Source organism: Corvus hawaiiensis, chromosome 10 (genome assembly GCF_020740725.1).
Source record: "Corvus hawaiiensis isolate bCorHaw1 chromosome 10, bCorHaw1.pri.cur, whole genome shotgun sequence".
Lineage (NCBI taxonomy): Eukaryota > Metazoa > Chordata > Aves > Passeriformes > Corvidae > Corvus > Corvus hawaiiensis.
The window spans coordinates 2,688,446-2,711,420 of NC_063222.1; the positions used below are offsets into that span (position 1 = coordinate 2,688,446).

Sequence of the window (22,975 nt, forward strand, 5' to 3'; positions counted from 1 at the left end):
TGGTGCTGGGTCTGTCTGTAGGTTCTGTTGTTGCCGACGGCGGCGCTGGTGTCCACGACTGTGGATGCTTGCATAGCTCGTGCGGCTGGCGTGGCTTGTGTGGGTCCAGGTCTGGCTGCAGGTTCCACTGTTGCCGAGGACAGACCTGGTGGCCATGACTGTTGATGCTCGCGTGCCTGGCGTGGCTTGTGTGGCTTGCGTGGTGCTTGGTCTGGATGCAGGTGCCGTTGTTGCCAAGGCCGAAGCAAGTGGCCATGACTGTTGATGCTCACGTAGTTCGCGTGGCCGGCGGGGCTTGTGAGGCTTGTGTGGCTCTGGGTCCAGCTGCAGGTTCCGTTGTTGCCGACGGCGGCGCTGGTGGCCGTGACTGTTGATGCTCCCGTAGCTCGCGTGGCTGGCGTGGTTTGAGTTGCTTGTGTGGCTCTGGGTCTGGCTGCAGGTTCCGTTGTTGCCGCGGGCAGACCTGGTGGCCATGACTGTTGATGCTCACGTAGCTCACGTGGCTGGCGTGGCTTGTGTGGCTTGTGTGGTGCTGGGTCTGGCTGCAGGTCCCATTGTTGCCAAGGGCAGACCCGGTGGCCATGACTGTTGATGCTCCCGTAGCTTGCGTGGCTGGCGTGGCTTGTGTGGTGCCAGGTCTGGCTGCAGGTTCCGTTGTTGGCAAGGCCGAAGCAAGTGGCCATGACTGTTGATGCTCATGTAGTTCGCGTGGCTGGCGTGGCTGTGGGTCTGGCTGCAGGTTCCGTTGTTGCCGAGGGCAGACCTGGTGGCCGTGACTGTTGATGCTCACGTAGCTTGCGTGGCTGGCGTTGCATTTGTGGCTTGTGTGGTGCTGGGTCTGGCTGCAGGTTCTGTTGTTGCAAAGGCCAAAGCAAGTGGCCATGACTGTTGATGCTCCCGTAGCTTGCGTAGCTTGCGTGGCCGGCGTGGCTTGTGTGGCTTGTGTGGCTTGTGTGGCTCTGGGTCTGGCTGCAGGTTCCGTTGTTGCCGCGGGCAGACCTGGTGGCCGTGACTGTTGATGCTCCCGTAGCTTTTGTAGCTTGCGCGGCTGGCGTGGCTTGTGTGGCTTGTGTGGTGCTGGGTCTGGCTGCAGGTTCCGTTGTTGCCAAGGGTGAAGCAAGTGGCCATGACTGTTGATGCTCCCGTAGCTCGCGTGGCTGGCATGGTTTGTGTGGCTTGTGTGGCTCTGGGTCTGGCTGCAGGTTCCGTTGTTGGCAAGGACAGACCTGGTGGCCATGACTGTTGATGCTCACGTAGCTTGCGTGGCTGGCGTGGCTTGTGTGGCTTGTGTGGTGCCAGGTCTGGCTGCAGGTTCCGTTGTTGCCAAGGCCGAAGCAAGTGGCCATGACTGTTGATGCTCATGTAGTTCGCGTGGCTGGCGCGGCTGGCGTGGCTGGCGTGGCTGGCGTGGCTGTGGATCTGGCTGCAGGTTCCGTTGTTGCCGAGGGCTGACCCAGTGGCCATGACTGGTGATGCTCACGTAGCTTGCGTGGCTGGCGTTGCATGTGTGGCTTGTGTGGTGCTGGGTCTGGCTGCAGGTTCCGTTGTTGCCAAGGGCGAAGCAAGTGGCCATGACTGTTGATGCGCGTGTGGCTGGCGTGGCTGGCGTGGCTTGTGTGGCTTGTGTGGCTCTGAGTCTGGCTGCAGGTTCCATTGTTGCCGACGGCAGCGCTGGTGGCCGTGACTGTTGATGCTCGTGTAGCTAACGTGGCTGGTGTGGCTTGAGTAGCTTGTGTGGCTCTGGGTCTGGCTGCAGGTTCCATTGTTGCCGAGGGCAGACCCGGTGGCCATGACTGTTGATGCTCCCGTAGCTTGCGTGGCTGGCATTGCATGTGAGGCTTGTGTGGTGCTGGGTCTGGCTGCAGGTTCCATTGTTGCCAAGGGCAGACCCGGTGGCCATGACTGTTGATGCTCACATAGCTTGCGTTGCTGGCGTGGCTTTTGTGGCTTGTGTGGTGCTGGGTCTGTCTGTAGGTTCTGTTGTTGCTGACGGCGGTGCTGGTGGCCATGACTGTGGATGCTTGCATAGCTCGTGCGGCTGGCGTGGCTTGAGTAGCTTGTGCAGCTCTGGGTCTGGCTGCAGGTTCCGTTGTTGCCAAGGGCGAAGCAAGTGGCCATGACTGTTGATGCTCGCGTGGCTGGCGTGGCCGGCGTGGCTTGTGTGGCCTGTGTGGCGCTTGGTCTGGCTGCAGGTTCCGTTGTTGCCGAGGGCGGCGCTGGCGGCCGTGTGCCGGGTGCGGGGGGCATTGGGGCAGGGCAGGAAGGCGCTGGCGTGTGCTGGAGAGCGCTGCTGTGGGGCTGAGGGGTGCCTACGGCCATACCACCCTGAGAACGCCCGATCTCGTCTGATCTCGGAAGCTAAGCAGGGTCGGGCCCGGTTAGTACTTGGATGGGAGACCGCCTGGGAATACCGGGTGCTGTAGGCTTCTTTTGCTGTCTTCCGGGGACTGCGACAGAGGTGCCTTGTTTTGTTTGGGCACATGAGCAAAGGGGCACGAGGGCAACGGTGGCCGTGGCTCGCGTGGCTCATGGGGCTTGTGTGGCTGGCGTGGCTTGTGTGGCTTGTGTGGCGCTGGGTCTGGCTGCAGGTTCCGTTGTTGCCGAGGGCAGACCTGGTGGCCATGACTGTTGATGCTCACGTAGCTCACATGGCTGGCGTGGCTTGTGTGGCTTGTGTGGCTCTGGGTCTGGCTACAGGTTCCGTTGTTGGCAAGGACAGACCAGGTGGCCATGAGTGTTGATGCTCCCGTAGCTCACATGGCTGGCGTGGCTTTTGTCGCTTGTGTGGTGCCAGGTCTGGCTGCAGGTTCTGTTGTTGCCGACGGCGGCGCTGGTGGCCATGAATGTTGATGTTTGCATAGCTCGTGCGGCTGGCGTGGCTCATGTGGATTGTGTGGTGCCAGGTCTGGCTGCAGGTTCCGTTGTTGCCAAGGGTGAAGCAAGTGGCCATGACTGTTGATGCTCATGTAGTTCGCATGGCCGGCGTTGCTTGTGTGGCTCTGGGTCTGCCTGCAGGTGCCATTGTTGCTGAGGGCTGACCCGGTGGCCATGACTGTGGATGCTCACGTAGCTCACGTGGCTGGCGTGGTTCGAGTAGCTTGTGCAGCTCTGGGTCTGGCTGCAGGTTCCGTTGTTGCCAAGGGCGAAGCAAGTGGCCATGACTGTTGATGCTCGCGTGGCTGGCGTGGCCGGCGTGGCTTGTGTGGCCTGTGTGGCGCTTGGTCTGGCTGCAGGTTCCGTTGTTGCCGAGGGCGGCGCTGGCGGCCGTGTGCCGGGTGCGGGGGGCATTGGGGCAGGGCAGGAAGGTGCTGGCGTGTGCTGGAGAGCGCTGCTGTGGGGCTGAGGGGTGCCTACGGCCATACCACCCTGAGAACGCCCGATCTCGTCTGATCTCGGAAGCTAAGCAGGGTCGGGCCCGGTTAGTACTTGGATGGGAGACCGCCTGGGAATACCGGGTGCTGTAGGCTTCTTTTGCTGTCTTCCGGGGACTGCGACAGAGGTGCCTTGTTTTGTTTGGGCACATGAGCAAAGGGGCACGAGGGCAACGGTGGCCGTGGCTCGCGTGGCTCATGGGGCTTGTGTGGCTGGCGTGGCTTGTGTGGCTCTGGGTCTGGCTGCAGGTTCCGTTGTTGCCGCGGGCAGACCTGGTGGCCATGACTGTTGATGCTCACATAGCTTGCGTTGCTGGCGTGGCTTTTGTGGCTTGTGTGGTGCTGGGTCTGTCTGTAGGTTCTGTTGTTGCTGACGGCGGTGCTGGTGGCCATGACTGTGGATGCTTGCATAGCTCGTGCGGCTGGCGTGGCTTGAGTAGCTTGTGCAGCTCTGGGTCTGGCTGCAGGTTCCGTTGTTGCCAAGGGCGAAGCAAGTGGCCATGACTGTTGATGCTCGCGTGGCTGGCGTGGCCGGCGTGGCTTGTGTGGCCTGTGTGGCGCTTGGTCTGGCTGCAGGTTCCGTTGTTGCCGAGGGCGGCGCTGGCGGCCGTGTGCCGGGTGCGGGGGGCATTGGGGCAGGGCAGGAAGGCGCTGGCGTGTGCTGGAGAGCGCTGCTGTGGGGCTGAGGGGTGCCTACGGCCATACCACCCTGAGAACGCCCGATCTCGTCTGATCTCGGAAGCTAAGCAGGGTCGGGCCCGGTTAGTACTTGGATGGGAGACCGCCTGGGAATACCGGGTGCTGTAGGCTTCTTTTGCTGTCTTCCGGGGACTGCGACAGAGGTGCCTTGTTTTGTTTGGGCACATGAGCAAAGGGGCACGAGGGCCACGGTGGCCGTGGCTCGCGTGGCTCATGGGGCTTGTGTGGCTGGCGTGGCTTGTGTGGCTCTGGGTCTGGCTGCAGGTTCCGTTGTTGCCGCGGGCAGACCTGGTGGCCATGACTGTTGATGCTCACGTAGCTTTTGTAGCTTGCGCGGCTGGCGTGGCTTGTGTGGCTTGTGTGGTGCTGGGTCTGGCTGCAGGTCCCATTGTTGCCAAGGGCAGACCCCGTGGCCATGACTGTTGATGCTCCCGTAGCTTGTGTGGCTGGCGTGGCTTGTGTGGTGCCAGGTCTGGCTGCAGGTTCCGTTGTTGCCAAGGCCGAAGCAAGTGGCCATGACTGTTGATGCTCGTGTGGCTCACGTGGCTGGCGTGGCTTGTGTGGCTTGTGTGGCTCTGGGTCTGGCTGCAGGTTCCATTGTTGCCAAGGGCAGACCCGGTGGCCATGACTGTTGATGCTCCCGTAGCTTGCGTGGCTTTTGTGGCTTGTGTGGTGCTGGGTCTGTCTGTAGGTTCTGTTGTTGCCGACGGCGGCGCTGGTGTCCACGACTGTGGATGCTTGCATAGCTCGTGCGGCTGGCGTGGCTTGTGTGGGTCCAGGTCTGGCTGCAGGTTCCACTGTTGCCGAGGACAGACCTGGTGGCCATGACTGTTGATGCTCGCGTGCCTGGCGTGGCTTGTGTGGCTTGCGTGGTGCTTGGTCTGGATGCAGGTGCTGTTGTTGCCAAGGCCGAAGCAAGTGGCCATGACTGTTGATGCTCACGTAGTTCGCGTGGCCGGCGGGGCTTGTGAGGCTTGTGTGGCTCTGGGTCCAGCTGCAGGTTCCGTTGTTGCCGACGGCGGCGCTGGTGGCCGTGACTGTTGATGCTCCCGTAGCTCGCGTGGCTGGCGTGGTTTGAGTTGCTTGTGTGGCTCTGGGTCTGGCTGCAGGTTCCGTTGTTGCCGCGGGCAGACCTGGTGGCCATGACTGTTGATGCTCACGTAGCTCACGTGGCTGGCGTGGCTTGTGTGGCTTGTGTGGTGCTGGGTCTGGCTGCAGGTCCCATTGTTGCCAAGGGCAGACCCGGTGGCCATGACTGTTGATGCTCCCGTAGCTTGCGTGGCTGGCGTGGCTTGTGTGGTGCCAGGTCTGGCTGCAGGTTCCGTTGTTGCCAAGGCCGAAGCAAGTGGCCATGACTGTTGATGCTCATGTAGTTCGCGTGGCTGGCGTGGCTGTGGGTCTGGCTGCAGGTTCCGTTGTTGCCGAGGGCAGACCTGGTGGCCATGACTGTTGATGCTCACGTAGCTTGCGTGGCTGGCGTTGCATTTGTGGCTTGTGTGGTGCTGGGTCTGGCTGCAGGTTCTGTTGTTGCAAAGGCCAAAGCAAGTGGCCATGACTGTTGATGCTCCCGTAGCTTGCGTAGCTTGCGTGGCCGGCGTGGCTTGTGTGGCTTGTGTGGCTCTGGGTCTGGCTGCAGGTTCCGTTGTTGCCGCGGGCAGACCTGGTGGCCGTGACTGTTGATGCTCCCGTAGCTTTTGTAGCTTGCGCGGCTGGCGTGGCTTGTGTGGCTTGTGTGGTGCTGGGTCTGGCTGCAGGTTCCGTTGTTGCCAAGGGTGAAGCAAGTGGCCATGACTGTTGATGCTCCCGTAGCTCGCGTGGCTGGCATGGTTTGTGTGGCTTGTGTGGCTCTGGGTCTGGCTGCAGGTTCCGTTGTTGGCAAGGACAGACCTGGTGGCCATGACTGTTGATGCTCACGTAGCTTGCGTGGCTGGCGTTGCATGTGTGGCTTGTGTGGTGCTGGGTCTGGCTGCAGGTTCCGTTGTTGGCAAGGACAGACCTGGTGGCCATGACTGTTGATGCTCACGTAGCTTGCGTGGCTGGCGTTGCATGTGTGGCTTGTGTGGTGCTGGGTCTGGCTGCAGGTTCCGTTGTTGCCAAGGGCGAAGCAAGTGGCCATGACTGTTGATGCTCATGTAGTTCGCGTGGCTGGCGCGGCTGGCGTGGCTGGCGTGGCTGTGGATCTGGCTGCAGGTTCCGTTGTTGCCGAGGGCTGACCCAGTGGCCATGACTGGTGATGCTCACGTAGCTTGCGTGGCTGGCGTTGCATGTGTGGCTTGTGTGGTGCTGGGTCTGGCTGCAGGTTCCGTTGTTGCCAAGGGCGAAGCAAGTGGCCACGACTGTTGATGCGCGTGTGGCTGGCGTGGCTTGTGTGGCTTGTGTGGCTCTGAGTCTGGCTGCAGGTTCCATTGTTGCCGACGGCAGCGCTGGTGGCCGTGACTGTTGATGCTCGTGTAGCTAACGTGGCTGGTGTGGCTTGAGTAGCTTGTGTGGCTCTGGGTCTGGCTGCAGGTTCCATTGTTGCCGAGGGCAGACCCGGTGGCCATGACTGTTGATGCTCCCGTAGCTTGCGTGGCTGGCATTGCATGTGAGGCTTGTGTGGTGCTGGGTCTGGCTGCAGGTTCCATTGTTGCCAAGGGCAGACCCGGTGGCCATGACTGTTGATGCTCACATAGCTTGCGTTGCTGGCGTGGCTTTTGTGGCTTGTGTGGTGCTGGGTCTGTCTGTAGGTTCTGTTGTTGCTGACGGCGGTGCTGGTGGCCATGACTGTGGATGCTTGCATAGCTCGTGCGGCTGGCGTGGCTTGAGTAGCTTGTGCAGCTCTGGGTCTGGCTGCAGGTTCCGTTGTTGCCAAGGGCGAAGCAAGTGGCCATGACTGTTGATGCTCGCGTGGCTGGCGTGGCCGGCGTGGCTTGTGTGGCCTGTGTGGCGCTTGGTCTGGCTGCAGGTTCCGTTGTTGCCGAGGGCGGCGCTGGCGGCCGTGTGCCGGGTGCGGGGGGCATTGGGGCAGGGCAGGAAGGCGCTGGCGTGTGCTGGAGAGCGCTGCTGTGGGGCTGAGGGGTGCCTACGGCCATACCACCCTGAGAACGCCCGATCTCGTCTGATCTCGGAAGCTAAGCAGGGTCGGGCCCGGTTAGTACTTGGATGGGAGACCGCCTGGGAATACCGGGTGCTGTAGGCTTCTTTTGCTGTCTTCCGGGGACTGCGACAGAGGTGCCTTGTTTTGTTTGGGCACATGAGCAAAGGGGCACGAGGGCAACGGTGGCCGTGGCTCGCGTGGCTCATGGGGCTTGTGTGGCTGGCGTGGCTTGTGTGGCTTGTGTGGCGCTGGGTCTGGCTGCAGGTTCCGTTGTTGCCGAGGGTAGACCTGGTGGCCATGACTGTTGATGCTCACGTAGCTCACATGGCTGGCGTGGCTTGTGTGGCTTGTGTGGCTCTGGGTCTGGCTACAGGTTCCGTTGTTGGCAAGGACAGACCAGGTGGCCATGAGTGTTGATGCTCCCGTAGCTCACATGGCTGGCGTGGCTTTTGTCGCTTGTGTGGTGCCAGGTCTGGCTGCAGGTTCTGTTGTTGCCGACGGCGGCGCTGGTGGCCATGAATGTTGATGTTTGCATAGCTCGTGCGGCTGGCGTGGCTCATGTGGATTGTGTGGTGCCAGGTCTGGCTGCAGGTTCCGTTGTTGCCAAGGGTGAAGCAAGTGGCCATGACTGTTGATGCTCATGTAGTTCGCGTGGCCGGCGTTGCTTGTGTGGCTCTGGGTCTGCCTGCAGGTGCCATTGTTGCCGAGGGCTGACCCGGTGGCCATGACTGTGGATGCTCACGTAGCTCACGTGGCTGGCGTGGTTCGAGTAGCTTGTGCAGCTCTGGGTCTGGCTGCAGGTTCCGTTGTTGCCAAGGGCGAAGCAAGTGGCCATGACTGTTGATGCTCGCGTGGCTGGCGTGGCCGGCGTGGCTTGTGTGGCCTGTGTGGCGCTTGGTCTGGCTGCAGGTTCCGTTGTTGCCGAGGGCGGCGCTGGCGGCCGTGTGCCGGGTGCGGGGGGCATTGGGGCAGGGCAGGAAGGCGCTGGCGTGTGCTGGAGAGCGCTGCTGTGGGGCTGAGGGGTGCCTACGGCCATACCACCCTGAGAACGCCCGATCTCGTCTGATCTCGGAAGCTAAGCAGGGTCGGGCCCGGTTAGTACTTGGATGGGAGACCGCCTGGGAATACCGGGTGCTGTAGGCTTCTTTTGCTGTCTTCCGGGGACTGCGACAGAGGTGCCTTGTTTTGTTTGGGCACATGAGCAAAGGGGCACGAGGGCAACGGTGGCCGTGGCTCGCGTGGCTCATGGGGCTTGTGTGGCTGGCGTGGCTTGTGTGGCTCTGGGTCTGGCTGCAGGTTCCGTTGTTGCCGCGGGCAGACCTGGTGGCCATGACTGTTGATGCTCACGTAGCTTTTGTAGCTTGCGCGGCTGGCGTGGCTTGTGTGGCTTGTGTGGTGCTGGGTCTGGCTGCAGGTCCCATTGTTGCCAAGGGCAGACCCCGTGGCCATGACTGTTGATGCTCCCGTAGCTTGTGTGGCTGGCGTGGCTTGTGTGGTGCCAGGTCTGGCTGCAGGTTCCGTTGTTGCCAAGGCCGAAGCAAGTGGCCATGACTGTTGATGCTCGTGTGGCTCACGTGGCTGGCGTGGCTTGTGTGGCTTGTGTGGCTCTGGGTCTGGCTGCAGGTTCCATTGTTGCCAAGGGCAGACCCGGTGGCCATGACTGTTGATGCTCCCGTAGCTTGCGTGGCTTTTGTGGCTTGTGTGGTGCTGGGTCTGTCTGTAGGTTCTGTTGTTGCCGACGGCGGCGCTGGTGTCCACGACTGTGGATGCTTGCATAGCTCGTGCGGCTGGCGTGGCTTGTGTGGGTCCAGGTCTGGCTGCAGGTTCCACTGTTGCCGAGGACAGACCTGGTGGCCATGACTGTTGATGCTCGCGTGCCTGGCGTGGCTTGTGTGGCTTGCGTGGTGCTTGGTCTGGATGCAGGTGCCGTTGTTGCCAAGGCCGAAGCAAGTGGCCATGACTGTTGATGCTCACGTAGTTCGCGTGGCCGGCGGGGCTTGTGAGGCTTGTGTGGCTCTGGGTCCAGCTGCAGGTTCCGTTGTTGCCGACGGCGGCGCTGGTGGCCGTGACTGTTGATGCTCCCGTAGCTCGCGTGGCTGGCGTGGTTTGAGTTGCTTGTGTGGCTCTGGGTCTGGCTGCAGGTTCCGTTGTTGCCGCGGGCAGACCTGGTGGCCATGACTGTTGATGCTCACGTAGCTCACGTGGCTGGCGTGGCTTGTGTGGCTTGTGTGGTGCTGGGTCTGGCTGCAGGTCCCATTGTTGCCAAGGGCAGACCCGGTGGCCATGACTGTTGATGCTCCCGTAGCTTGCGTGGCTGGCGTGGCTTGTGTGGTGCCAGGTCTGGCTGCAGGTTCCGTTGTTGCCAAGGCCGAAGCAAGTGGCCATGACTGTTGATGCTCATGTAGTTCGCGTGGCTGGCGTGGCTGTGGGTCTGGCTGCAGGTTCCGTTGTTGCCGAGGGCAGACCTGGTGGCCGTGACTGTTGATGCTCACGTAGCTTGCGTGGCTGGCGTTGCATTTGTGGCTTGTGTGGTGCTGGGTCTGGCTGCAGGTTCTGTTGTTGCAAAGGCCAAAGCAAGTGGCCATGACTGTTGATGCTCCCGTAGCTTGCGTAGCTTGCGTGGCCGGCGTGGCTTGTGTGGCTTGTGTGGCTTGTGTGGCTCTGGGTCTGGCTGCAGGTTCCGTTGTTGCCGCGGGCAGACCTGGTGGCCGTGACTGTTGATGCTCCCGTAGCTTTTGTAGCTTGCGCGGCTGGCGTGGCTTGTGTGGCTTGTGTGGTGCTGGGTCTGGCTGCAGGTTCCGTTGTTGCCAAGGGTGAAGCAAGTGGCCATGACTGTTGATGCTCCCGTAGCTCGCGTGGCTGGCATGGTTTGTGTGGCTTGTGTGGCTCTGGGTCTGGCTGCAGGTTCCGTTGTTGGCAAGGACAGACCTGGTGGCCATGACTGTTGATGCTCACGTAGCTTGCGTGGCTGGCGTGGCTTGTGTGGCTTGTGTGGTGCCAGGTCTGGCTGCAGGTTCCGTTGTTGCCAAGGCCGAAGCAAGTGGCCATGACTGTTGATGCTCATGTAGTTCGCGTGGCTGGCGCGGCTGGCGTGGCTGGCGTGGCTGTGGATCTGGCTGCAGGTTCCGTTGTTGCCGAGGGCTGACCCAGTGGCCATGACTGGTGATGCTCACGTAGCTTGCGTGGCTGGCGTTGCATGTGTGGCTTGTGTGGTGCTGGGTCTGGCTGCAGGTTCCGTTGTTGCCAAGGGCGAAGCAAGTGGCCATGACTGTTGATGCGCGTGTGGCTGGCGTGGCTGGCGTGGCTTGTGTGGCTTGTGTGGCTCTGAGTCTGGCTGCAGGTTCCATTGTTGCCGACGGCAGCGCTGGTGGCCGTGACTGTTGATGCTCGTGTAGCTAACGTGGCTGGTGTGGCTTGAGTAGCTTGTGTGGCTCTGGGTCTGGCTGCAGGTTCCATTGTTGCCGAGGGCAGACCCGGTGGCCATGACTGTTGATGCTCCCGTAGCTTGCGTGGCTGGCATTGCATGTGAGGCTTGTGTGGTGCTGGGTCTGGCTGCAGGTTCCATTGTTGCCAAGGGCAGACCCGGTGGCCATGACTGTTGATGCTCACATAGCTTGCGTTGCTGGCGTGGCTTTTGTGGCTTGTGTGGTGCTGGGTCTGTCTGTAGGTTCTGTTGTTGCTGACGGCGGTGCTGGTGGCCATGACTGTGGATGCTTGCATAGCTCGTGCGGCTGGCGTGGCTTGAGTAGCTTGTGCAGCTCTGGGTCTGGCTGCAGGTTCCGTTGTTGCCAAGGGCGAAGCAAGTGGCCATGACTGTTGATGCTCGCGTGGCTGGCGTGGCCGGCGTGGCTTGTGTGGCCTGTGTGGCGCTTGGTCTGGCTGCAGGTTCCGTTGTTGCCGAGGGCGGCGCTGGCGGCCGTGTGCCGGGTGCGGGGGGCATTGGGGCAGGGCAGGAAGGCGCTGGCGTGTGCTGGAGAGCGCTGCTGTGGGGCTGAGGGGTGCCTACGGCCATACCACCCTGAGAACGCCCGATCTCGTCTGATCTCGGAAGCTAAGCAGGGTCGGGCCCGGTTAGTACTTGGATGGGAGACCGCCTGGGAATACCGGGTGCTGTAGGCTTCTTTTGCTGTCTTCCGGGGACTGCGACAGAGGTGCCTTGTTTTGTTTGGGCACATGAGCAAAGGGGCACGAGGGCCACGGTGGCCGTGGCTCGCGTGGCTCATGGGGCTTGTGTGGCTGGCGTGGCTTGTGTGGCTCTGGGTCTGGCTGCAGGTTCCGTTGTTGCCGCGGGCAGACCTGGTGGCCATGACTGTTGATGCTCACGTAGCTTTTGTAGCTTGCGCGGCTGGCGTGGCTTGTGTGGCTTGTGTGGTGCTGGGTCTGGCTGCAGGTCCCATTGTTGCCAAGGGCAGACCCCGTGGCCATGACTGTTGATGCTCCCGTAGCTTGTGTGGCTGGCGTGGCTTGTGTGGTGCCAGCTCTGGCTGCAGGTTCCGTTGTTGCCAAGGCCGAAGCAAGTGGCCATGACTGTTGATGCTCGTGTGGCTCACGTGGCTGGCGTGGCTTGTGTGGCTTGTGTGGCTCTGGGTCTGGCTGCAGGTTCCATTGTTGCCAAGGGCAGACCCGGTGGCCATGACTGTTGATGCTCCCGTAGCTTGCGTGGCTTTTGTGGCTTGTGTGGTGCTGGGTCTGTCTGTAGGTTCTGTTGTTGCCGACGGCGGCGCTGGTGTCCACGACTGTGGATGCTTGCATAGCTCGTGCAGCTGGCGTGGCTTGTGTGGGTCCAGGTCTGGCTGCAGGTTCCACTGTTGCCGAGGACAGACCTGGTGGCCATGACTGTTGATGCTCGCGTGCCTGGCGTGGCTTGTGTGGCTTGCGTGGTGCTTGGTCTGGATGCAGGTGCTGTTGTTGCCAAGGCCGAAGCAAGTGGCCATGACTGTTGATGCTCACGTAGTTCGCGTGGCCGGCGGGGCTTGTGAGGCTTGTGTGGCTCTGGGTCCAGCTGCAGGTTCCGTTGTTGCCGACGGCGGCGCTGGTGGCCGTGACTGTTGATGCTCCCGTAGCTCGCGTGGCTGGCGTGGTTTGAGTTGCTTGTGTGGCTCTGGGTCTGGCTGCAGGTTCCGTTGTTGCCGCGGGCAGACCTGGTGGCCATGACTGTTGATGCTCACGTAGCTCACGTGGCTGGCGTGGCTTGTGTGGCTTGTGTGGTGCTGGGTCTGGCTGCAGGTCCCATTGTTGCCAAGGGCAGACCCGGTGGCCATGACTGTTGATGCTCCCGTAGCTTGCGTGGCTGGCGTGGCTTGTGTGGTGCCAGGTCTGGCTGCAGGTTCCGTTGTTGCCAAGGCCGAAGCAAGTGGCCATGACTGTTGATGCTCATGTAGTTCGCGTGGCTGGCGTGGCTGTGGGTCTGGCTGCAGGTTCCGTTGTTGCCGAGGGCAGACCTGGTGGCCATGACTGTTGATGCTCACGTAGCTTGCGTGGCTGGCGTTGCATTTGTGGCTTGTGTGGTGCTGGGTCTGGCTGCAGGTTCTGTTGTTGCAAAGGCCAAAGCAAGTGGCCATGACTGTTGATGCTCCCGTAGCTTGCGTAGCTTGCGTGGCCGGCGTGGCTTGTGTGGCTTGTGTGGCTCTGGGTCTGGCTGCAGGTTCCGTTGTTGCCGCGGGCAGACCTGGTGGCCGTGACTGTTGATGCTCCCGTAGCTTTTGTAGCTTGCGCGGCTGGCGTGGCTTGTGTGGCTTGTGTGGTGCTGGGTCTGGCTGCAGGTTCCGTTGTTGCCAAGGGTGAAGCAAGTGGCCATGACTGTTGATGCTCCCGTAGCTCGCGTGGCTGGCATGGTTTGTGTGGCTTGTGTGGCTCTGGGTCTGGCTGCAGGTTCCGTTGTTGGCAAGGACAGACCTGGTGGCCATGACTGTTGATGCTCACGTAGCTTGCGTGGCTGGCGTTGCATGTGTGGCTTGTGTGGTGCTGGGTCTGGCTGCAGGTTCCGTTGTTGCCAAGGGCGAAGCAAGTGGCCATGACTGTTGATGCTCATGTAGTTCGCGTGGCTGGCGCGGCTGGCGTGGCTGGCGTGGCTGTGGATCTGGCTGCAGGTTCCGTTGTTGCCGAGGGCTGACCCAGTGGCCATGACTGGTGATGCTCACGTAGCTTGCGTGGCTGGCGTTGCATGTGTGGCTTGTGTGGTGCTGGGTCTGGCTGCAGGTTCCGTTGTTGCCAAGGGCGAAGCAAGTGGCCACGACTGTTGATGCGCGTGTGGCTGGCGTGGCTTGTGTGGCTTGTGTGGCTCTGAGTCTGGCTGCAGGTTCCATTGTTGCCGACGGCAGCGCTGGTGGCCGTGACTGGTGATGCTCGTGTAGCTAACGTGGCTGGTGTGGCTTGAGTAGCTTGTGTGGCTCTGGGTCTGGCTGCAGGTTCCATTGTTGCCGAGGGCAGACCCGGTGGCCATGACTGTTGATGCTCCCGTAGCTTGCGTGGCTGGCATTGCATGTGAGGCTTGTGTGGTGCTGGGTCTGGCTGCAGGTTCCATTGTTGCCAAGGGCAGACCCGGTGGCCATGACTGTTGATGCTCACATAGCTTGCGTTGCTGGCGTGGCTTTTGTGGCTTGTGTGGTGCTGGGTCTGTCTGTAGGTTCTGTTGTTGCTGACGGCGGTGCTGGTGGCCATGACTGTGGATGCTTGCATAGCTCGTGCGGCTGGCGTGGCTTGAGTAGCTTGTGCAGCTCTGGGTCTGGCTGCAGGTTCCGTTGTTGCCAAGGGCGAAGCAAGTGGCCATGACTGTTGATGCTCGCGTGGCTGGCGTGGCCGGCGTGGCTTGTGTGGCCTGTGTGGCGCTTGGTCTGGCTGCAGGTTCCGTTGTTGCCGAGGGCGGCGCTGGCGGCCGTGTGCCGGGTGCGGGGGGCATTGGGGCAGGGCAGGAAGGCGCTGGCGTGTGCTGGAGAGCGCTGCTGTGGGGCTGAGGGGTGCCTACGGCCATACCACCCTGAGAACGCCCGATCTCGTCTGATCTCGGAAGCTAAGCAGGGTCGGGCCCGGTTAGTACTTGGATGGGAGACCGCCTGGGAATACCGGGTGCTGTAGGCTTCTTTTGCTGTCTTCCGGGGACTGCGACAGAGGTGCCTTGTTTTGTTTGGGCACATGAGCAAAGGGGCACGAGGGCAACGGTGGCCGTGGCTCGCGTGGCTCATGGGGCTTGTGTGGCTGGCGTGGCTTGTGTGGCTCTGGGTCTGGCTGCAGGTTCCGTTGTTGCCGAGGGCAGACCTGGTGGCCATGACTGTTGATGCTCACGTAGCTTTTGTAGCTTGCGCGGCTGGCGTGGCTTGTGTGGCTTGTGTGGTGCTGGGTCTGGCTGCAGGTCCCATTGTTGCCAAGGGCAGACCCCGTGGCCATGACTGTTGATGCTCCCGTAGCTTGTGTGGCTGGCGTGGCTTGTGTGGTGCCAGGTCTGGCTGCAGGTTCCGTTGTTGCCAAGGCCGAAGCAAGTGGCCATGACTGTTGATGCTCGTGTGGCTCACGTGGCTGGCGTGGCTTGTGTGGCTTGTGTGGCTCTGGGTCTGGCTGCAGGTTCCATTGTTGCCAAGGGCAGACCCGGTGGCCATGACTGTTGATGCTCCCGTAGCTTGCGTGGCTTTTGTGGCTTGTGTGGTGCTGGGTCTGTCTGTAGGTTCTGTTGTTGCCGACGGCGGCGCTGGTGTCCACGACTGTGGATGCTTGCATAGCTCGTGCGGCTGGCGTGGCTTGTGTGGGTCCAGGTCTGGCTGCAGGTTCCACTGTTGCCGAGGACAGACCTGGTGGCCATGACTGTTGATGCTCGCGTGCCTGGCGTGGCTTGTGTGGCTTGCGTGGTGCTTGGTCTGGATGCAGGTGCCGTTGTTGCCAAGGCCGAAGCAAGTGGCCATGACTGTTGATGCTCACGTAGTTCGCGTGGCCGGCGGGGCTTGTGAGGCTTGTGTGGCTCTGGGTCCAGCTGCAGGTTCCGTTGTTGCCGACGGCGGCGCTGGTGGCCGTGACTGTTGATGCTCCCGTAGCTCGCGTGGCTGGCGTGGTTTGAGTTGCTTGTGTGGCTCTGGGTCTGGCTGCAGGTTCCGTTGTTGCCGCGGGCAGACCTGGTGGCCATGACTGTTGATGCTCACGTAGCTCACGTGGCTGGCGTGGCTTGTGTGGCTTGTGTGGTGCTGGGTCTGGCTGCAGGTCCCATTGTTGCCAAGGGCAGACCCGGTGGCCATGACTGTTGATGCTCCCGTAGCTTGCGTGGCTGGCGTGGCTTGTGTGGTGCCAGGTCTGGCTGCAGGTTCCGTTGTTGGCAAGGCCGAAGCAAGTGGCCATGACTGTTGATGCTCATGTAGTTCGCGTGGCTGGCGTGGCTGTGGGTCTGGCTGCAGGTTCCGTTGTTGCCGAGGGCAGACCTGGTGGCCGTGACTGTTGATGCTCACGTAGCTTGCGTGGCTGGCGTTGCATTTGTGGCTTGTGTGGTGCTGGGTCTGGCTGCAGGTTCTGTTGTTGCAAAGGCCAAAGCAAGTGGCCATGACTGTTGATGCTCCCGTAGCTTGCGTAGCTTGCGTGGCCGGCGTGGCTTGTGTGGCTTGTGTGGCTTGTGTGGCTCTGGGTCTGGCTGCAGGTTCTGTTGTTGCCGCGGGCAGACCTGGTGGCCGTGACTGTTGATGCTCCCGTAGCTTTTGTAGCTTGCGCGGCTGGCGTGGCTTGTGTGGCTTGTGTGGTGCTGGGTCTGGCTGCAGGTTCCGTTGTTGCCAAGGGTGAAGCAAGTGGCCATGACTGTTGATGCTCCCGTAGCTCGCGTGGCTGGCATGGTTTGTGTGGCTTGTGTGGCTCTGGGTCTGGCTGCAGGTTCCGTTGTTGGCAAGGACAGACCTGGTGGCCATGACTGTTGATGCTCACGTAGCTTGCGTGGCTGGCGTGGCTTGTGTGGCTTGTGTGGTGCCAGGTCTGGCTGCAGGTTCCGTTGTTGCCAAGGCCGAAGCAAGTGGCCATGACTGTTGATGCTCATGTAGTTCGCGTGGCTGGCGCGGCTGGCGTGGCTGGCGTGGCTGTGGATCTGGCTGCAGGTTCCGTTGTTGCCGAGGGCTGACCCAGTGGCCATGACTGGTGATGCTCACGTAGCTTGCGTGGCTGGCGTTGCATGTGTGGCTTGTGTGGTGCTGGGTCTGGCTGCAGGTTCCGTTGTTGCCAAGGGCGAAGCAAGTGGCCATGACTGTTGATGCGCGTGTGGCTGGCGTGGCTGGCGTGGCTTGTGTGGCTTGTGTGGCTCTGAGTCTGGCTGCAGGTTCCATTGTTGCCGACGGCAGCGCTGGTGGCCGTGACTGTTGATGCTCGTGTAGCTAACGTGGCTGGTGTGGCTTGAGTAGCTTGTGTGGCTCTGGGTCTGGCTGCAGGTTCCATTGTTGCCGAGGGCAGACCCGGTGGCCATGACTGTTGATGCTCCCGTAGCTTGCGTGGCTGGCATTGCATGTGAGGCTTGTGTGGTGCTGGGTCTGGCTGCAGGTTCCATTGTTGCCAAGGGCAGACCCGGTGGCCATGACTGTTGATGCTCACATAGCTTGCGTTGCTGGCGTGGCTTTTGTGGCTTGTGTGGTGCTGGGTCTGTCTGTAGGTTCTGTTGTTGCTGACGGCGGTGCTGGTGGCCATGACTGTGGATGCTTGCATAGCTCGTGCGGCTGGCGTGGCTTGAGTAGCTTGTGCAGCTCTGGGTCTGGCTGCAGGTTCCGTTGTTGCCAAGGGCGAAGCAAGTGGCCATGACTGTTGATGCTCGCGTGGCTGGCGTGGCCGGCGTGGCTTGTGTGGCCTGTGTGGCGCTTGGTCTGGCTGCAGGTTCCGTTGTTGCCGAGGGCGGCGCTGGCGGCCGTGTGCCGGGTGCGGGGGGCATTGGGGCAGGGCAGGAAGGCGCTGGCGTGTGCTGGAGAGCGCTGCTGTGGGGCTGAGGGGTGCCTACGGCCATACCACCCTGAGAACGCCCGATCTCGTCTGATCTCGGAAGCTAAGCAGGGTCGGGCCCGGTTAGTACTTGGATGGGAGACCGCCTGGGAATACCGGGTGCTGTAGGCTTCTTTTGCTGTCTTCCGGGGACTGCGACAGAGGTGCCTTGTTTTGTTTGGGCACATGAGCAAAGGGGCACGAGGGCAACGGTGGCCGTGGCTCGCGTGGCTCATGGGGCTTGTGTGGCTGGCGTGGCTTGTGTGGCTCTGGGTCTGGCTGCAGGTTCCGTTGTTGCCGCGGGCAGACCTGGTGGCCATGACTGTTGATGCTCACGTAGCTTTTGTAGCTTGCGCGGCTGGCGTGGCTTGTGTGGCTTGTGTGGTGCTGGGTCTGGCTGCAGGTCCCATTCTTGCCAAGGGCAGACCCCGTGGCCATGACTGTTGATGCTCCCGTAGCTTGTGTGGCTGGCGTGGCTTGTGTGGTGCCAGGTCTGGCTGCAGGTTCCATTGTTGCCAAGGCCGAAGCAAGTGGCCATGACTGTTGATGCTCGTGTGGCTCACGTGGCTGGCGTGGCTTGTGTGGCTTGTGTGGCTCTGGGTCTGGCTGCAGGTTCCATTGTTGCCAAGGGCAGACCCGGTGGCCATGACTGTTGATGCTCCCGTAGCTTGCGTGGCTTTTGTGGCTTGTGTGGTGCTGGGTCTGTCTGTAGGTTCTGTTGTTGCCGACGGCGGCGCTGGTGTCCACGACTGTGGATGCTTGCATAGCTCGTGCGGCTGGCGTGGCTTGTGTGGGTCCAGGTCTGGCTGCAGGTTCCACTGTTGCCGAGGACAGACCTGGTGGCCATGACTGTTGATGCTCACGTAGTTCGCGTGGCCGGCGGGGCTTGTGAGGCTTGTGTGGCTCTGGGTCCAGCTGCAGGTTCCGTTGTTGCCGACGGCGGCGCTGGTGGCCGTGAGTGTTGATGCTCCCGTAGCTCGCGTGGCTGGCGTGGTTTGAGTTGCTTGTGTGGCTCTGGGTCTGGCTGCAGGTTCCGTTGTTGCCGCGGGCAGACCTGGTGGCCATGACTGTTGATGCTCACGTAGCTCACGTGGCTGGCGTGGCTTGTGTGGCTTGTGTGGTGCTGGGTCTGGCTGCAGGTCCCATTGTTGCCAAGGGCAGACCCGGTGGCCATGACTGTTGATGCTCCCGTAGCTTGCGTGGCTGGCGTGGCTTGTGTGGTGCCAGGTCTGGCTGCAGGTTCCGTTGTTGCCAAGGCCGAAGCAAGTGGCCATGACTGTTGATGCTCATGTAGTTCGCGTGGCTGGCGTGGCTGTGGGTCTGGCTGCAGGTTCCGTTGTTGGCAAGGACAGACCTGGTGGCCATGACTGTTGATGCTCACGTAGCTTGCGTGGCTGGCGTTGCATTTGTGGCTTGTGTGGTGCTGGGTCTGGCTGCAGGTTCTGTTGTTGCAAAGGCCAAAGCAAGTGGCCATGACTGTTGATGCTCCCGTAGCTTGCGTAGCTTGCGTGGCCGGCGTGGCTTGTGTGGCTTGTGTGGCTCTGGGTCTGGCTGCAGGTTCCGTTGTTGCCGCGGGCAGACCTGGTGGCCGTGACTGTTGATGCTCCCGTAGCTTTTGTAGCTTGCGCGGCTGGCGTGGCTTGTGTGGCTTGTGTGGTGCTGGGTCTGGCTGCAGGTTCCGTTGTTGCCAAGGGTGAAGCAAGTGGCCATGACTGTTGATGCTCCCGTAGCTCGCGTGGCTGGCATGGTTTGTGTGGCTTGTGTGGCTCTGGGTCTGGCTGCAGGTTCCGTTGTTGGCAAGGACAGACCTGGTGGCCATGACTGTTGATGCTCCCGTAGCTTGCGTGGCTGGCGTGGCTTGTGTGGCTTGTGTGGTGCCAGGTCTGGCTGCAGGTTCCGTTGTTGCCAAGGCCGAAGCAAGTGGCCATGACTGTTGATGCTCATGTAGTTCGCGTGGCTGGCGCGGCTGGCGTGGCTGGCGTGGCTGGCGTGGCTGTGGATCTGGCTGCAGGTTCCGTTGTTGCCGAGGGCTGACCCAGTGGCCATGACTGGTGATGCTCACGTAGCTTGCGTGGCTGGCGTTGCATGTGTGGCTTGTGTGGTGCTGGGTCTGGCTGCAGGTTCCGTTGTTGCCAAGGGCGAAGCAAGTGGCCATGACTGTTGATGCTCATGTAGTTCGCGTGGCTGGCGCGGCTGGCGTGGCTGGCGTGGCTGTGGATCTGGCTGCAGGTTCCGTTGTTGCCGAGGGCTGACCCAGTGGCCATGACTGGTGATGCTCACGTAGCTTGCGTGGCTGGCGTTGCATGTGTGGCTTGTGTGGTGCTGGGTCTGGCTGCAGGTTCCGTTGTTGCCAAGGGCGAAGCAAGTGGCCACGACTGTTGATGCGCGTGTGGCTGGCGTGGCTTGTGTGGCTTGTGTGGCTCTGAGTCTGGCTGCAGGTTCCATTGTTGCCGACGGCAGCGCTGGTGGCCGTGACTGGTGATGCTCGTGTAGCTAACGTGGCTGGTGTGGCTTGAGTAGCTTGTGTGGCTCTGGGTCTGGCTGCAGGTTCCATTGTTGCCGAGGGCAGACCCGGTGGCCATGACTGTTGATGCTCCCGTAGCTTGCGTGGCTGGCATTGCATGTGAGGCTTGTGTGGTGCTGGGTCTGGCTGCAGGTTCCATTGTTGCCAAGGGCAGACCCGGTGGCCATGACTGTTGATGCTCACATAGCTTGCGTTGCTGGCGTGGCTTTTGTGGCTTGTGTGGTGCTGGGTCTGTCTGTAGGTTCTGTTGTTGCTGACGGCGGTGCTGGTGGCCATGACTGTGGATGCTTGCATAGCTCGTGCGGCTGGCGTGGCTTGAGTAGCTTGTGCAGCTCTGGGTCTGGCTGCAGGTTCCGTTGTTGCCAAGGGCGAAGCAAGTGGCCATGACTGTTGATGCTCGCGTGGCTGGCGTGGCCGGCGTGGCTTGTGTGGCCTGTGTGGCGCTTGGTCTGGCTGCAGGTTCCGTTGTTGCCGAGGGCGGCGCTGGCGGCCGTGTGCCGGGTGCGGGGGGCATTGGGGCAGGGCAGGAAGGCGCTGGCGTGTGCTGGAGAGCGCTGCTGTGGGGCTGAGGGGTGCCTACGGCCATACCACCCTGAGAACGCCCGATCTCGTCTGATCTCGGAAGCTAAGCAGGGTCGGGCCCGGTTAGTACTTGGGTGGGAGACCGCCTGGGAATACCGGGTGCTGTAGGCTTCTTTTGCTGTCTTCCGGGGACTGCGACAGAGGTGCCTTGTTTTGTTTGGGCACATGAGCAAAGGGGCACGAGGGCAACGGTGGCCGTGGCTCGCGTGGCTCATGGGGCTTGTGTGGCTGGCGTGGCTTGTGTGGCTTGTGTGGCGCTGGGTCTGGCTGCAGGTTCCGTTGTTGCCGAGGGCAGACCTGGTGGCCATGACTGTTGATGCTCACGTAGCTCACATGGCTGGCGTGGCTTGTGTGGCTTGTGTGGCTCTGGGTCTGGCTACAGGTTCCGTTGTTGGCAAGGACAGACCAGGTGGCCATGAGTGTTGATGCTCCCGTAGCTCACATGGCTGGCGTGGCTTTTGTCGCTTGTGTGGTGCCAGGTCTGGCTGCAGGTTCTGTTGTTGCCGACGGCGGCGCTGGTGGCCATGAATGTTGATGTTTGCATAGCTCGTGCGGCTGGCGTGGCTCATGTGGATTGTGTGGTGCCAGGTCTGGCTGCAGGTTCCGTTGTTGCCAAGGGTGAAGCAAGTGGCCATGACTGTTGATGCTCATGTAGTTCGCGTGGCCGGCGTTGCTTGTGTGGCTCTGGGTCTGCCTGCAGGTGCCATTGTTGCCGAGGGCTGACCCGGTGGCCATGACTGTGGATGCTCACGTAGCTCACGTGGCTGGCGTGGTTCGAGTAGCTTGTGCAGCTCTGGGTCTGGCTGCAGGTTCCGTTGTTGCCAAGGGCGAAGCAAGTGGCCATGACTGTTGATGCTCGCGTGGCTGGCGTGGCCGGCGTGGCTTGTGTGGCCTGTGTGGCGCTTGGTCTGGCTGCAGGTTCCGTTGTTGCCGAGGGCGGCGCTGGCGGCCGTGTGCCGGGTGCGGGGGGCATTGGGGCAGGGCAGGAAGGCGCTGGCGTGTGCTGGAGAGCGCTGCTGTGGGGCTGAGGGGTGCCTACGGCCATACCACCCTGAGAACGCCCGATCTCGTCTGATCTCGGAAGCTAAGCAGGGTCGGGCCCGGTTAGTACTTGGATGGGAGACCGCCTGGGAATACCGGGTGCTGTAGGCTTCTTTTGCTGTCTTCCGGGGACTGCGACAGAGGTGCCTTGTTTTGTTTGGGCACATGAGCAAAGGGGCACGAGGGCAACGGTGGCCGTGGCTCGCGTGGCTCATGGGGCTTGTGTGGCTGGCGTGGCTTGTGTGGCTCTGGGTCTGGCTGCAGGTTCCGTTGTTGCCGCGGGCAGACCTGGTGGCCATGACTGTTGATGCTCACGTAGCTTTTGTAGCTTGCGCGGCTGGCGTGGCTTGTGTGGCTTGTGTGGTGCTGGGTCTGGCTGCAGGTCCCATTGTTGCCAAGGGCAGACCCCGTGGCCATGACTGTTGATGCTCCCGTAGCTTGTGTGGCTGGCGTGGCTTGTGTGGTGCCAGGTCTGGCTGCAGGTTCCGTTGTTGCCAAGGCCGAAGCAAATGGCCATGACTGTTGATGCTCGTGTGGCTCACGTGGCTGGCGTGGCTTGTGTGGCTTGTGTGGCTCTGGGTCTGGCTGCAGGTTCCATTGTTGCCAAGGGCAGACCCGGTGGCCATGACTGTTGATGCTCCCGTAGCTTGCGTGGCTTTTGTGGCTTGTGTGGTGCTGGGTCTGTCTGTAGGTTCTGTTGTTGCCGACGGCGGCGCTGGTGTCCACGACTGTGGATGCTTGCATAGCTCGTGCGGCTGGCGTGGCTTGTGTGGGTCCAGGTCTGGCTGCAGGTTCCACTGTTGCTGAGGACAGACCTGGTGGCCATGACTGTTGATGCTCGCGTGCCTGGCGTGGCTTGTGTGGCTTGCGTGGTGCTTGGTCTGGATGCAGGTGCCGTTGTTGCCAAGGCCGAAGCAAGTGGCCATGACTGTTGATGCTCACGTAGTTCGCGTGGCCGGCGGGGCTTGTGAGGCTTGTGTGGCTCTGGGTCCAGCTGCAGGTTCCGTTGTTGCCGACGGCGGCGCTGGTGGCCGTGACTGTTGATGCTCCCGTAGCTCGCGTGGCTGGCGTGGTTTGAGTTGCTTGTGTGGCTCTGGGTCTGGCTGCAGGTTCCGTTGTTGCCGCGGGCAGACCTGGTGGCCATGACTGTTGATGCTCACGTAGCTCACGTGGCTGGCGTGGCTTGTGTGGCTTGTGTGGTGCTGGGTCTGGCTGCAGGTCCCATTGTTGCCAAGGGCAGACCCGGTGGCCATGACTGTTGATGCTCCCGTAGCTTGCGTGGCTGGCGTGGCTTGTGTGGTGCCAGGTCTGGCTGCAGGTTCCGTTGTTGGCAAGGCCGAAGCAAGTGGCCATGACTGTTGATGCTCATGTAGTTCGCGTGGCTGGCGTGGCTGTGGGTCTGGCTGCAGGTTCCGTTGTTGCCGAGGGCAGACCTGGTGGCCGTGACTGTTGATGCTCACGTAGCTTGCGTGGCTGGCGTTGCATTTGTGGCTTGTGTGGTGCTGGGTCTGGCTGCAGGTTCTGTTGTTGCAAAGGCCAAAGCAAGTGGCCATGACTGTTGATGCTCCCGTAGCTTGCGTAGCTTGCGTGGCCGGCGTGGCTTGTGTGGCTTGTGTGGCTTGTGTGGCTCTGGGTCTGGCTGCAGGTTCCGTTGTTGCCGCGGGCAGACCTGGTGGCCGTGACTGTTGATGCTCCCGTAGCTTTTGTAGCTTGCGCGGCTGGCGTGGCTTGTGTGGCTTGTGTGGTGCTGGGTCTGGCTGC

At 61.6% G+C, this 22,975-nt stretch overlaps 10 non-coding genes across 10 annotated transcripts; all 10 read left to right on the top strand.

Moving 5' to 3' along the window:
• Window positions 1-2,307: 2,307 nt before the first annotated feature.
• Window positions 2,308-2,426, top strand: LOC125331261. The gene has a single exon (XR_007205960.1). It is a non-coding gene; the product is annotated as a 5S ribosomal RNA (ribosomal RNA).
• Window positions 2,427-3,348: 922 nt separating this feature from the next.
• Window positions 3,349-3,467, top strand: LOC125331262. Its single transcript, XR_007205961.1, has one exon. It is a non-coding gene; the product is annotated as a 5S ribosomal RNA (ribosomal RNA).
• A 595-nt stretch (window positions 3,468-4,062) lies between these two features.
• On the top strand, window positions 4,063-4,181 carry LOC125331263. The gene has a single exon (XR_007205962.1). It is a non-coding gene; the product is annotated as a 5S ribosomal RNA (ribosomal RNA).
• Window positions 4,182-7,129: 2,948 nt separating this feature from the next.
• Window positions 7,130-7,248, top strand: LOC125331264. Its single transcript, XR_007205963.1, has one exon. It is a non-coding gene; the product is annotated as a 5S ribosomal RNA (ribosomal RNA).
• Window positions 7,249-8,170: 922 nt separating this feature from the next.
• Window positions 8,171-8,289, top strand: LOC125331265. The gene has a single exon (XR_007205964.1). It is a non-coding gene; the product is annotated as a 5S ribosomal RNA (ribosomal RNA).
• Window positions 8,290-11,146: 2,857 nt separating this feature from the next.
• LOC125331266 lies at window positions 11,147-11,265 on the top strand. The gene has a single exon (XR_007205965.1). It is a non-coding gene; the product is annotated as a 5S ribosomal RNA (ribosomal RNA).
• A 2,839-nt stretch (window positions 11,266-14,104) lies between these two features.
• On the top strand, window positions 14,105-14,223 carry LOC125331267. Its single transcript, XR_007205966.1, has one exon. It is a non-coding gene; the product is annotated as a 5S ribosomal RNA (ribosomal RNA).
• A 2,857-nt stretch (window positions 14,224-17,080) lies between these two features.
• LOC125331268 lies at window positions 17,081-17,199 on the top strand. Its single transcript, XR_007205967.1, has one exon. It is a non-coding gene; the product is annotated as a 5S ribosomal RNA (ribosomal RNA).
• Window positions 17,200-20,165: 2,966 nt separating this feature from the next.
• On the top strand, window positions 20,166-20,284 carry LOC125331231. The gene has a single exon (XR_007205932.1). It is a non-coding gene; the product is annotated as a 5S ribosomal RNA (ribosomal RNA).
• A 922-nt stretch (window positions 20,285-21,206) lies between these two features.
• LOC125331269 lies at window positions 21,207-21,325 on the top strand. Its single transcript, XR_007205968.1, has one exon. It is a non-coding gene; the product is annotated as a 5S ribosomal RNA (ribosomal RNA).
• Window positions 21,326-22,975: the final 1,650 nt, after the last annotated feature.